Genomic DNA, 12682 nt, shown 5'->3' with positions numbered 1-12682 from the left:
TGGACTTTCCACAGGGCAGGGAACCCTGACTGCCCCTCAGACTGGAGAGGGAGGGGGAGAGGAGTGGGGGGGAGGGGGAGAGGAGAGGGAGGAGGGGGGAAAAGGGAGACGGGGAGGGAAATGGGAGGCGGGGAGGAGGCGGAAATCTTTTTTTTTTCCAATGAAAAAATTATATTTAAAAAAAAAAAGATCACGTGTGAGTAGCTAAGTCATGGCAGGTGCATGGCCCATTAAGAGCTGCCTCTCAGACTTCTGTGGAGGAGGTCCTTGTTCTCAAAAGTCTGCAGTGTGATTCTTTGGTGGTTTCCTGACGGTCCCCATGATGGCCCTCTGTGTTCCTGCAGACTGGAACTTTTCCCACAGTAGGCGTGGTTGTTGGTACCCAGCCAGTGCGAGACACGGAATAGGTAGATGTCACTTTGGACTCCAAGGTGTGCACCAACACTAACATCTAGACCAGCAACCGCTGAGATGCCCTGAGTATATAGAGAGCAGGACTCTTGGAAACACCCTGGCTACATCAGGAGCAAAACATGAGACTTTGGGAGCTGTGCCTGCTGGAGAGGGACAGACACTACCCACAGCTGCTCCGAAGAAACCCTCACACTCATACCTTGCTCCCTCAGAGCATCTGTTCCTGGCAAAGCCACTGTCCTTGTGGAGTCTGGCAGATGAGACAGATGTGCAAAGAAGTTTCTTAAATGTGGGATAGTAAAGTGGTCTGCATGTATTTAACATAGTGGTCAGCAGATCTAAGCGGAGCATTACACAAACAATTTACCCCAGTGGGACCGGATCCTTCACCCTAGGAACTTGACTAGGGAATTACTCACCAAATAGGAACAAATAGATTTGCCACTGCAAAGGTCAAATGCAGAAACTTTAAAAGAGTGAAGGAATTCAAAGTGGTGTAACTAACCCATCTTTTATAAATAAGTTAATGAGAATTTTTTTTAAAGGAAAATAGCTAGGAATGTAGAAGAAGCCTGTTGAAGCACTTCTGAAAAGAGATACACAAGCGCTAGTGTCTGAAGAGTGTGTTTCCATTGGTGTGTGTGTGTGTGTGTGTGTGCATCCTATACATATATGTTTGCATGCATGCTAGCAAGGGCCTTCTAGGGGGTGCAGTGGCACAGTAAGAAGAGCTGACAAGTGAAGCACGGAACCACTGACGTCAAGGAAGGGGTGTCCTCTAAAGGCCCCCCTGGCCTCCTTCCACTGAGCTTTCTCCTAAGTCTTCTTCATGTCAGGCTTAGGTTTCCATAAACACTGCAGTTATTTATTTTATTTGTGTTTGAAATGTTAAACAAGTCCCGAAAGCAAAAGCTGTGGAGGCAATATGTGGCCTCTCCAGAGAGGAGCCGCGCCAGAAGTATCCTCTGCAAGGGCTTGGCAAGGCTGTTTCTGCCCCACACATGAAGCCCCTGAGCCTCTGTTGGAAGCCTCTCAGAACCCCTGCCCTGGCTTCGGCTTCAGAGCCCTGACAACCCCAGGCTCCCAATCTGATTCACAGTTGTACTGAGTACGTTTCACCCTCTGGTCCCCTCTGAAGAGAGTATTTCATTGGGACGCTCTCTCTCCAGGCAGAGAAATGGTTAATAGCACAAGCAGCAGCAGCAATGCCAGTGGTGATGCCTGCTATTCACTGGGCACTCACCAGGATGAGGAACACATGGCCGTCTTAGCACCTGTGCGGTAGGCGCCTCCATCTTCTCCCATTTTGCTGATGAGAAGCCTGAGTTGGGGGAAATTAAGGGATATGATTATAAAAGACAAAGCCAGAAGTGCAGGATCTAGGGAAAAATGAACATCAATGAGCTCACTGGAAAACTCTATAATCAAGTGGAAAAACTATTTGAATGTAGCATTTATTTTAAAACTAACAAAACTAGGGACTGGAGAGGACTTCAGGGGTTTTGCTGCTCTGAAGGAGAACCTGGGTTCAGTTCCCAGGATCCACATCATGGGGCTCACAACCACCCGTAACTCCAGTTCCATGGGCTCTGACACTCTTCTGGCATCAAGGACTCTGCCCCAGTGTGATACAGAGGCAGCAGGGAGGCCGTGCACAGAAGCTGCATCTGTTCTGGACAAGTTTCTTCACAGCCTTGTCATCGTAACCCTGAGACCCTCGTGGCTCATCTATCTACCAAGCCTTCCCCAGCTGCTCTTCCTCGGGGTCAGTGCATGCTTTCAAGTTTGTCACCAGACTGCCCAGGCCACCTTATTCTCTAAGGCTCTCAATACTGCTCATTCCTAAGTCAACAACACAGGACACAGATGTGTGTGCGCACAGATACACACAGCTCGCATCCCAATCTCTATCCCAGCCCTTCAGAGCAAAAGGATGGCAGTGGATGTGAGAGACAAAGAGAGGATTGGGGACTGTAGAGTCAGAACCCGGGTCTTCAGGAAGGGCAAGGGTATTACTGATGTTGCCACTCCAAAATCCTCATTTGAATGTGCAACATTCTGGGTGTAATCCAGGCAGCTATATGAGTGTGCTCTCCTGGTTTACAGTGAGTAGCATTTGGGCACATTTGGAAGGAATCCTAAAGAAATTGGGGAGGTGGAACTAGCAAGAAGTAGTCTCTATCCACCGTGAGGCTAAAAATCTCAGTCACACAGGCTTAGACAATACGGCTTCTTTGCCATTCCTTAGACTTAACCGTTAGGGACACTTCAGTTTCTGTCTCTTCTCAAGAACATGGCTTTGGGGTCAGACCATGGTGGCTTCAAATCCATTATTATATTCATGAACAAGTTGTCCCCACTCTCTCTTATTTACAATTTAAATAGATTGCTTATTATACAGTATATTCTGATTAGAGCTTCCCTTCCCCCAACTTTTTCCAGATCTTCCCCACCTCTCCTTTTATCTACATTACCCTTCCATCTAAATCCACACCTCTTCTTTTTCTTTTTTATTAGAAGACAAACAGGCATCTGGAAAATAATAACAATGCAAAATAACATTAATCTTAGTTTCAAATGTGGTGGTGGTGATTACACAAAAGATCTGGTACTGTCCTCACAAAACTGAGGTATTATAGCCCTCCTCCCTGGCTTTGACTTCTTTGCTATAACCTCATCAGAAACCAGGAACAATCCTGACATTAATATTTAGTCTAGATTTCCTGGAAGTGAGTGTAATGTCCTGATCCTGGGTTCTAGATAGAGTCTAATGGCCAAGGTGACTGCCAGAGGCCTTGAAATGTGTGACTAGACAAGGAACTGGGAGCAAGGAGAGTGTAGTCAAGGTGGCATGAGGTATCTTAGTCTCAAAGACGGCAGTGGGAAGATAGTTCATTTTGATCTACGTGCTCACATACTCTGTGCATTTGGTGTCATCCTCGCCTACTGGGAAAGCAGTGCATGAGGGGAATTCGGAAAACCTTTCAGATTAGGTAATGAATATGAACACCCTTTCCAGACACTTCCCCTCATGCCAGGGTTTCTGCACTACACAGGGCCCTGTGCGGGGTCATCTGTGTCGGGCTCTAGCACCTCCCTACACCTGCCCATTCCATATTGGACACTCCTGCTTTCTGATTGGTTTAGCCATTAGGTGGTTTCTTTATGTTTTTCTTAGCTCTTCTCTGATCTTGCTCTTGTGGAAAACAACAACAATCTACCTCTGCTTCTAGGGTCCAGACCCTGCCACATCCTTGGGTGTTGTCAGCGAAGAGTTTCCCTCATCCTCCCTTCCACCTCTCCTCCCAAGCCAGGCCCACCAGCCCAACCTCTTACTATGCCTCCTTCCGACTTCCTTCCCAACCCTCAGCACATTTCCGATCTTAAAATAAGCCTTGCCTTACTCCTGGAGACACAGAGCCCTTTCTTAGCCTCCATGCGGTGTCTCCTCCCCGGTAGCAGAAATTGTGGCCATAGGATTATGAAAAGTTGTGTGCCTGTCACCAGCAAACACCTCAGGCTGCTGTCAGGAGTCAGTGGCGTGAGATTTCTTTTAAGATCTTGGATCCCATGGGAAACAGAAATTAAACATCCAATGCTGATACATAACTGCAGGTTGAAGGCTCAAATTCGTTCTTTTAAATTTTGGTTGTTGCCTGGCAGACATTTTTACAGGTCCCTTTGACCTTCATAGAGTCAGTTACCAAAGCTCTATCTTTCTCAGATATAAATGGATTTTTTTTTTTGTCAAGAACTAGGCTCAGATCATTAATGTTTTTCATGTAGTTGGGAGAGCTGGAAGCAACCTGGAGTTTACCTCTGTTCCAGAGCAGACAGAACAATAGACATAAAAATGTATTTACATGCAAGGACTCCGCATTCTGGCTACCTATCTGTTCAGGAGCAATGAACTTCTTTCTCTCCATCAACCAAGAACTCAAGCAGGAAAAAAAAAATATCAAAAAAACATGGTACTTAGCAATAAACTTGTTCTATAAAACTGCTATGGTTTGGATCGTGAATGTTGAAGTCTGGGTCTTCAACCCCTGGTGTTACCGGGAAATGAACCAGACTCATGTGCTGCTACTTATTCTGTGTTCCTGCCACAAGGAACTGTGCTGTCCCAGGTCAAAGCAACAGAACCGAGTGAATCTGGACTGAAAACCGTTAACGGAGGCAAACCTTCCGTCCTTACAAGTTGATTCTCTCAGGTAACTGGTTACCATAACGGAAAGTTAATGAACACAATGACTTTGAGTGGAAAGACCTTTTGATAGACATTTTCCCCAGACATCACCAGCGTGGAGGTACAGTTACGCTGCTCCCTGCAGCACTACTGGGCCTCTAACGCAGGAAAGCTCAGCATCTTTTAACTCCTTGTCCTTTGGGCTTTATGTTTAAGAAGACAGCATGAGACTACAGCGCGTCCCTCCTTCCTAGTCCTACATCACCTCCTAGCTCAGCCCCTCTACCATCACCCTGCATCTGGACTACCGGGATAGATACCTCCATGTTCCTTCTTCTCACGTCAGCCAGCTCTGTCTGCTCAACAACCTGAAGCCAGGCTTACTTTTCGGGCTTTAGTTCATAAATAATTTAGTTTTTTTTGGTTCATAAATAATTTTAATTGTTCCACATACCCTCTCAGAGACTAGACTCCAGCTGGAACCTAGAGCTCCCCAGCTTTCCTTGCAGTGCGATGTATCTCTGCTCCTCTCTACAAATGAAGACATAGTTCTGTGACTAACACAGTGTTGGGCAAATCCCATGCCCTTGTGGTCTTCCTTTCTTTCCATAGAGACCTCCTTATAATTCATCCCATCTCCTCTCCTCTACCTATTCACTAGTAACCATCCGAACAAATCTAGTTTGTGATAAATATCATGAGAACTGACTGGGCCAGCCTCCCTTTCTAATGGGATCTCACTTTTCCCGGACTCCATTCACATGGTAGGCACCTGCCCCAGTAAGACAAGTATGAACAGTCCATCTCCAAAGGGAGAGGATCGCCCTGTATTTGGTGATGTTGCTATGACAGAGCAGTCAGTGTCTTCTCGGAGACACTACTGCTAGATAGTGCTGGAGAAAGAGGCTATGGGCTAAGTGCCTGGCTTCTAGAGTTCCTTTGTCTTCTGGCTCTTATCCTGGTAGAATAAGTTTCTCCATATATATTTCACATATATATCATATACATAAGATATATATATATATATGATATATATACAAAGTCATGACAGTTGTTTGAAGCAATAATTAATTCTATGATTATTTTTAATAAATAATTCTTGCTTCGCTTATGTTAAAATTGTGCCTCTTCCACTGATAAGGTAAAAGAGACCTAATATGGACAGACACCACACTGTGAAATGTGCACAGGGATGTGCACACGCTCCACCCTGCCTTCTTTATGAGTGTGTAAACACCATTCTTATGGTCCTTCCTGCAAACCGCTTGAGGGCAGTTTATCTTAAGTACATTTGTGTCTTTCATGCTACCTCCCATACAATATGGCTTAACATATTGCTTACTTGGCAGAGTGAATGGAAAGATAAATATTAGATAAAGTAAGCTATTCTCCAGGGTTATGAATCTCACTGACCACCACTATTCCATATACTCTGGAAATAGAGGCAAACCTTCATTATGTTTCCAAGGTCGTTTTCAATCGGTAAATGTAAAACAGCATTGTGTTTCTGGACCCCACAGGCATCTTGTAGAAAAGTGAAAAGTTTCTGTATGGATCCAAGGTCTCCAACGTCATAGGGACGGGGCCAAGTTTGCCGACAGATGCTGTCACATGCCCTGCTGGGACTCAGTCTCCACTGGTTACCAGAACACAAATAACCACTAAAGAGGCTTTCGAGAGGAGGGCGCAGAGGGTGGACTTCTTGAGATTCCACTGCAATTAAACCCCTGCAGAAGAAGCTGCAGTGAAAGGTCCATGGCAAACTGTCCTGGTTTGGACAGTCTTCCTGCCATGTTTGTCAGAAACCAGGGTAGTATAGGATTAGCTCTCTGCCTTGTCCTGGCGAAGACAATCTGTTTATCTAAGGGGCAATTATGTATGGAATGCCCGGCTTATGTCATAGTTGTGTTTTTTAGTTTCCTGTTTCTTCTTCCCTTATTTAGTATGGGTGTCCTGGCTACCAGACAGGGCTTCTTGGGTTTTTTAGAACTATTGGGCCATAAGGCCTAAATTTGTGTCTCATTTTCTTGCCCAACCCGTCACTGGCTCCACCTACCCCAAACCACTGTTCTTCATTGTTCTTCGGAAAGAACGCGGCGGCCCAGTGAACAGCTGTTTCCAGTGGACTGGCCAAGTGGAAACTGGGGCAGAGCCCAGACTGGGCTCTTGTATGCACTGAGATGGTGGGCCTTGGGAAGATCCAACTGTCCCTCGCCAGTGCACCTTCAGTGGGAGCACCCTCCTTGGGAGCACCCTCCGTGGGAGCACCCTCATTTGACTCCATCCAAGAGCAGTTTCACTCCCATTTACTGTGTTCTGTTAAGCAATCAAGAAGCTCACGCTACACCTACTCAAACCTTGAGACAAGATCTCACTAAGCTATCCCAGTTGGCCTTCAACTTTTAAGCCTTCTTCTTCAGTCACAGGATAGCTCTGATGTCAGGGTCTGGGCCACCATTCCCATTTCTCTGCGCACTTCAAAAATTTCATGTCTTCTTTTTTTTGTTTGTTTCTTTTTAAATTTATTTATTTATTAAAAATTTCCACCTCCTTCCATTTCCCTCCCACTCCCCCACTCCCCCTCTGCCTCCCTCTTTAGTCCTAAGAGAAGTCAGGGTGCCCTGCCCTGTGGGAAGTCCAAGGCCCTCCCCACTCCATCCAGGTCTAGGAAGGTGAGCATCCATATACTCCTTAATGTGTTTCACAAAATAGGAACAGAAGAGTCATTGCACTCAATTCGTTGACAACCATCAGCATTAAAACAACACTGAAAACATGTATCAAACTCTAGTCAGGTGTCTTTTTCTATGGAGAAATGTGCAAGGACTTCAAGAACGCCTCTCTGTGAAATGTAGACATGAGAAAGTAAGCACAGCACATGAATAATTATACTAAGATGTAATTCCAGAACATGCCTGTGGTGTTGGTCACTATTATAAGTATTAGTTAAAAACTTACTGCTCTATTAAATACGTGTTAACATTTAGAGAAACACTTATGGATATATATGCCTCTCTCTCTCTCTCTCATTGTGTGTGTGTGTGTATATATATACCTTCATGACAAAGTTTTGTTCACAGAAAAGACTAGAAATAATAATAATCCAGTAAATATGAGCACATCAAGCCTAAGACCTTGGTTTCTAAGTATCATTTCTCCAGAAAAGGAACCATACTGGTGGCAAGGGAATACACACTCTGTGTGATGAGTCAATTTAAAGAAGGAAGTGGTAAAAGACAGTGGCGAGAGGATAAAAAGAAAAAAGACTCAGGACTAGTATGGCCCGGTTTTCATACAGTGCTCCTTAGTGACCAGCACCATAAATTCACTGGACCACAATCCCCAAGGACCATGCGGACCTTTATTGTTTATCTCTAACAGCTAGCTATTGCATGACACCCAGTTGCTATTGCATGTCACACAGCTGCTATTGCATGGCACACAGCTGCTATTGCATGGCACACAGCTGCTATTGCATGGCACTGTTGAGATAGGAGCAGCGGGGCTGCGTCCCCAGCACCTGGCCGCCCGCATGGCTAGGTTATGCCCCGAAATAATTACACGGAAACTGTATTTTTTAAACACTGCCTGGCCCGTTATCTGTAGCCTCTTATTGGCTAGCTCTTACATATTGTTCTAACCCATTTCTAATATTCTGTGTAGCCCACGAGGTGGCTTACCAGGGAGTATCTTAACCTGCGTCTGTCTGGAGTGGGAGAATCATGGTGACTCCTTGACTCAGCTTCTTCTTCCCAGCATTCTCTTCTGTTTACTCCACCCACCTAAGGGTTGGCCTATCAAGGGGCTTAGGCAGTTTCTTTATTAATAAGAAATCACTCGCACATCATGGCACCCAGCTGCTACTGCATGGCACATAGCTACTACTGCATGGCACTCAGCTGCTATTGCATGGCACACACCTGCTACTGCATGGCACACACTTGCTACCTGTTGTGGTTTGAATGTGAAATGTCCTCCATGTATTTGAACACTGCCACACCCTGATATGCTACTATGTGTTTGAGGAAGGTTCAGAGCTGGGTGTGGTTTGGTGGTAGATCACTTGCCCACCATGGGCAAAGGACTTGGGTTCAATATCCAGCCTTGAGAAAAAGAAATGGAATATTCTTGTTCTTTAGATTTTGCATGCTGTTTTGTTTTATTTTGTTTTGTTTTCTTTTATTTTGTTTTTAAGACAGAGTTTCTCTGTATAGCATTGGTGTTTATCATGGAACTAGCTCTTGTATACCAGGTTGGCCTTGAACTTACAGAGATCTGCCTGACTCTGCCTCCCATGTGCTTGGATTAGAGGTGTGTGCCATCACCTCCCAGCAAGATTTTGCATGTTCTTATTTAACTCATTTTAAAATATTATGTTTCTATTTTAAATGCATCTTTCCTATTCTATCCATAAATGGTTATTGTTATTTATGAAAGCGGCTCATTTCAAAAGGTTGTTTTAAAATCCTGCTACCTTTCCTACAACATTTAAATTATTTCTCATTTATTTCACTTTTCATTTATTATTTTTTATCAGTTTTTCATGTTAACTTTCATATCTGCATTTAATCCTTAATTTCCAATTTTTTTGTTTTTTTTTTTGACCAATTAATTGCTTTACTGAAAATTAGACATGAGTAGGTTTCTAATAAATTCCACCAAGATTGTTCATACTAAAATTGTGAATTAAAGCCCTGGAAAAAAGGACAGCCACTTCATCAAACAGTGCAAGAAAAATTTAGGTATATACATAAAAAACGGATTATTTTCTTTTTTAAATGTATTTATTTATTTATTAAAGATTTCTGCCTCCTCCCCACCACCGCCTCCCATTTCTCTCCCCCATCAAGTCCCCCTCCCTCGTCAGCCTGAAGAGCAATCAGGGTTCCCTGCCCTGTGGGAAGTCCAAGGACCACCCACCTCCATCCAGGTCTAGTAAGGTGAGCATCCAAACTGCCTAGGCTCCCACAAAGCCAGTACATGCAGTAGGATCAAAAACCCATTGCCATTGTTCTTGAGTTCTCAGTAGTCCTCATTGTCCACTATGTTCAGCGAGTCCGGTTTTATCCCAGGCTTTTTCCAATTCTTAATGCCATAACTGATTTATCTTGTCTAATCACATTGGATTGTATCTCTAGCACAATAATAAATTAAATATGACATACAAGTGTGTTTTGTTCTTATTCCTAGTCGATATACCTCTAATATCTTTTTCTTGATATGCTTGTTCTAAAACCAAGCTGTACATATTTCATTTTAAGAAAACTGATAGCTACTATGTACTTGCAATGAATAAATATTGACTTTTCTATAACTTGGCACCATGTTGTTGTCTGTGGAAATGATCCTGAGTTTTCTCCTCAGCCAGATTAATGCAGTCTCATAACAAAATTAATTCACTAGAAATAAATCTGAACTGGTTATAGTTTGCTTTTCATGTGATACTGGATTGTATTTGCTACATTTATAACAAATCGGTTTTATGACCCGTTCATCTTCATCTGTGTCCATTCCCAGTTATTTTATTCAAATTCACCTTTATCAACAAAGAGAAGTGCCCCCCTGATATGCATGGTGTGGAAATATTTCTATTGTGTAACTTGACCATTTCTTCATGTTAATCCAAACCCATTTGTGTTTCCAGTGGGCAGTAGCAAACTGTGTCCATATGTCTAGGCTCATTTAGCTGATCCTACCATCAGCACCAGAAGTTGTCAGGGGTACTTTATAGGGTATGGTGTTATAGCATGATAAGTATGCCCACTGATGGGCATGTCTAATCAAAATGCTTATTCCCACTAAACCTTTCTTACAGCAGGTTAAAATCCTCTGCTTCAGAAGAATAATTGTAAATCTTCACAAATGCTGAATTTCAGAGAGACGGTCTCTGCAGATGTATCCTAAATGTCGTCTTGGAATTCCCTGACCTCTATCTTGTAGTTTTTGCTTTCTTCTTTCCAAAAATTCTCCTTTTCCAAAACACCCTCCTGTCAGGTTCATTTTAACTGACCGCTTGTACCCCTTAATTGAACTATAAATTCCAAGAAGACAAAGCCTGTGTCTATGTTGTTCACCTCTAACCACCAATTCCTGGCACTTAGCACGGTACCTAGGCAGGAGAGTATGTGCTCAAGTACTAATTGAATGAATAAAGGATGCTGAGAGAAAAGGAAAGTGTTCTACCACCAACTACTCTAGAAGTGGAATAGACGTTCCCAAGTAAAGAGTGGAATTAGCAAAGTTGCCTCTGCTGTCATTGAAACTGCCAGGAAAGGCAAGAGATGTATCACTAACGCACGCTCATTTTCTCATGCCTAGCAAGCTTGCAACAAGTTTCCAGATTCCTAGTCAACAGCATGGAGGAGATTCTTCTTGGAAAATTTTAATTGCAGAGCAAGTTAGTAATTATTTTGTGGTATTTTTCTCTTCCATTGTCCCTGGAAAGGAATTTAATAATCAAGCAAGAGGCTTATAGTAATGACTCTGTGTGCAAGTGTGACTGAGTTTGGGTCCCCAACACCCTCATAAATGCCTGGTATGGCGGCATAGTCCTGTAACCTCTGTACTGGAATGTAGAAATCAGAGGCTCACTGGCAAGTCATTTCAGTTCCGGGCTCACTGACAGATCCTATCTTAAAAAATAAGAAAGAAAGTGATCGAGAAAGACACCCAACATTATCCTCTGGTCTCCACAGGTACACACAGAGGCAGATGTACCAACATGTACACTGTACACAAGCGCGTGCAAGCACACACACACACACACAAACACACACACACACACACCCTTTCTACATACACACAAAGTCAAACCAGAAAGTAACCTACATGGATGTACTCTAGACCCAATGTTTAATTTCTGGGAATACAAAGAAAAGCACTGGACAATGTCAACATAATCCTTCAAGGATTCTTAACAAATGCTTTTAATAAATTCCCAATTTATTAAAAACAATGCAAACATTACTCTTTCTCACTAACTGTGTGACTTTGACTCGGATGATTTGGTCGACTCCTTTTGAAAGATGACCTTTGCCTTGAATGTTTGCCCATCAATCAATTAATTCCTCTCCCTTTCTTCTTTCCTTCCATCTTTTCTCCTCTCTTCAACCTTCTCTTCTACTCCCCTTTCTCCTCCTTCCTGTTCTTCCTTTGAAGACAATGTTACCCAGAATTTTCTTATTGAAATATTTTACTTGATTTATTGAGGTAATTTTCAAGTAAGCCTTGAAGGAAAAAATTCATTTCTGGCATATATGGTGGCTGGGTTCCCCTGTTTTGGGGGAGCTGGTACCCTAGGAAACATAATTGGCCCTAAAGACAGCAAGGTTCTTTTTTTGCAGGGCATGGGGTGAGTGTGACTTAAAGATGAAGACAAGAATCTCATAGTCCTATGATAGATGCATTTCTCTTCCTGCTCCTCAGTAACTCACAGGAATATACAGGAATGCTGGGATGGAAGGGAGTAGTTTTCTCCTATTGTGAAAGCAATAGCCTTGGGAAAGAGAGATGATGTGGGATTTCCCTCTATATGTTGTGATTACCATTAATGAATAAAGAAGACTGGCTTGGCCTGATAGAGTAGAATGGAGGCTGGGGGTAGGTGGAGAAACCTAAACTGAGTGCTCAGAGAAAGAAGGGCAGAGTCAGAGAGATACCATGTAGCCCTGCTGGAGACAGATGCTGGAACTTTATCTGGTAAGCCACAGCACGTGACCATACACAGATTAATAGAAATGGGTTAAATTAATATGTAAGAGTTAGCCAATAAGAAGCTAGAGTTAATGGGCCAATCAGTGATTTAATTAATGCAGTTTTGTGTGATTATTTTGGGGCTAAGCACTTGCATTTGCCATGCTCGAGCCTGCTAGAGGTCTTCCCTTGTTTTGTTTTTTTTTTATTTTGTGTTAAAGTACAAGACTTATGACTAAAAACAGAGGCTAAATTGATGTTTCTCTTTTTATTGCCTTCATTCCTGAAACCTTTAGTATCATTAGGTCCCAGAACCAATCAGTGCACTTCTTTCTGTGAGTCTAGCATCCTTCCTTCTGAAGACACTGATCTTTGATAAGTCTCTAGAGT

This window comes from Alexandromys fortis, unplaced genomic scaffold, assembly GCF_014885135.2.
Source record: "Alexandromys fortis isolate MF-2015 unplaced genomic scaffold, M_Fortis_MF-2015_v1.1 scaffold_220, whole genome shotgun sequence".
Classification (NCBI taxonomy): Eukaryota; Metazoa; Chordata; class Mammalia; order Rodentia; family Cricetidae; genus Alexandromys; species Alexandromys fortis.
Note: the sequence above shows the minus strand (reverse complement) of the source record.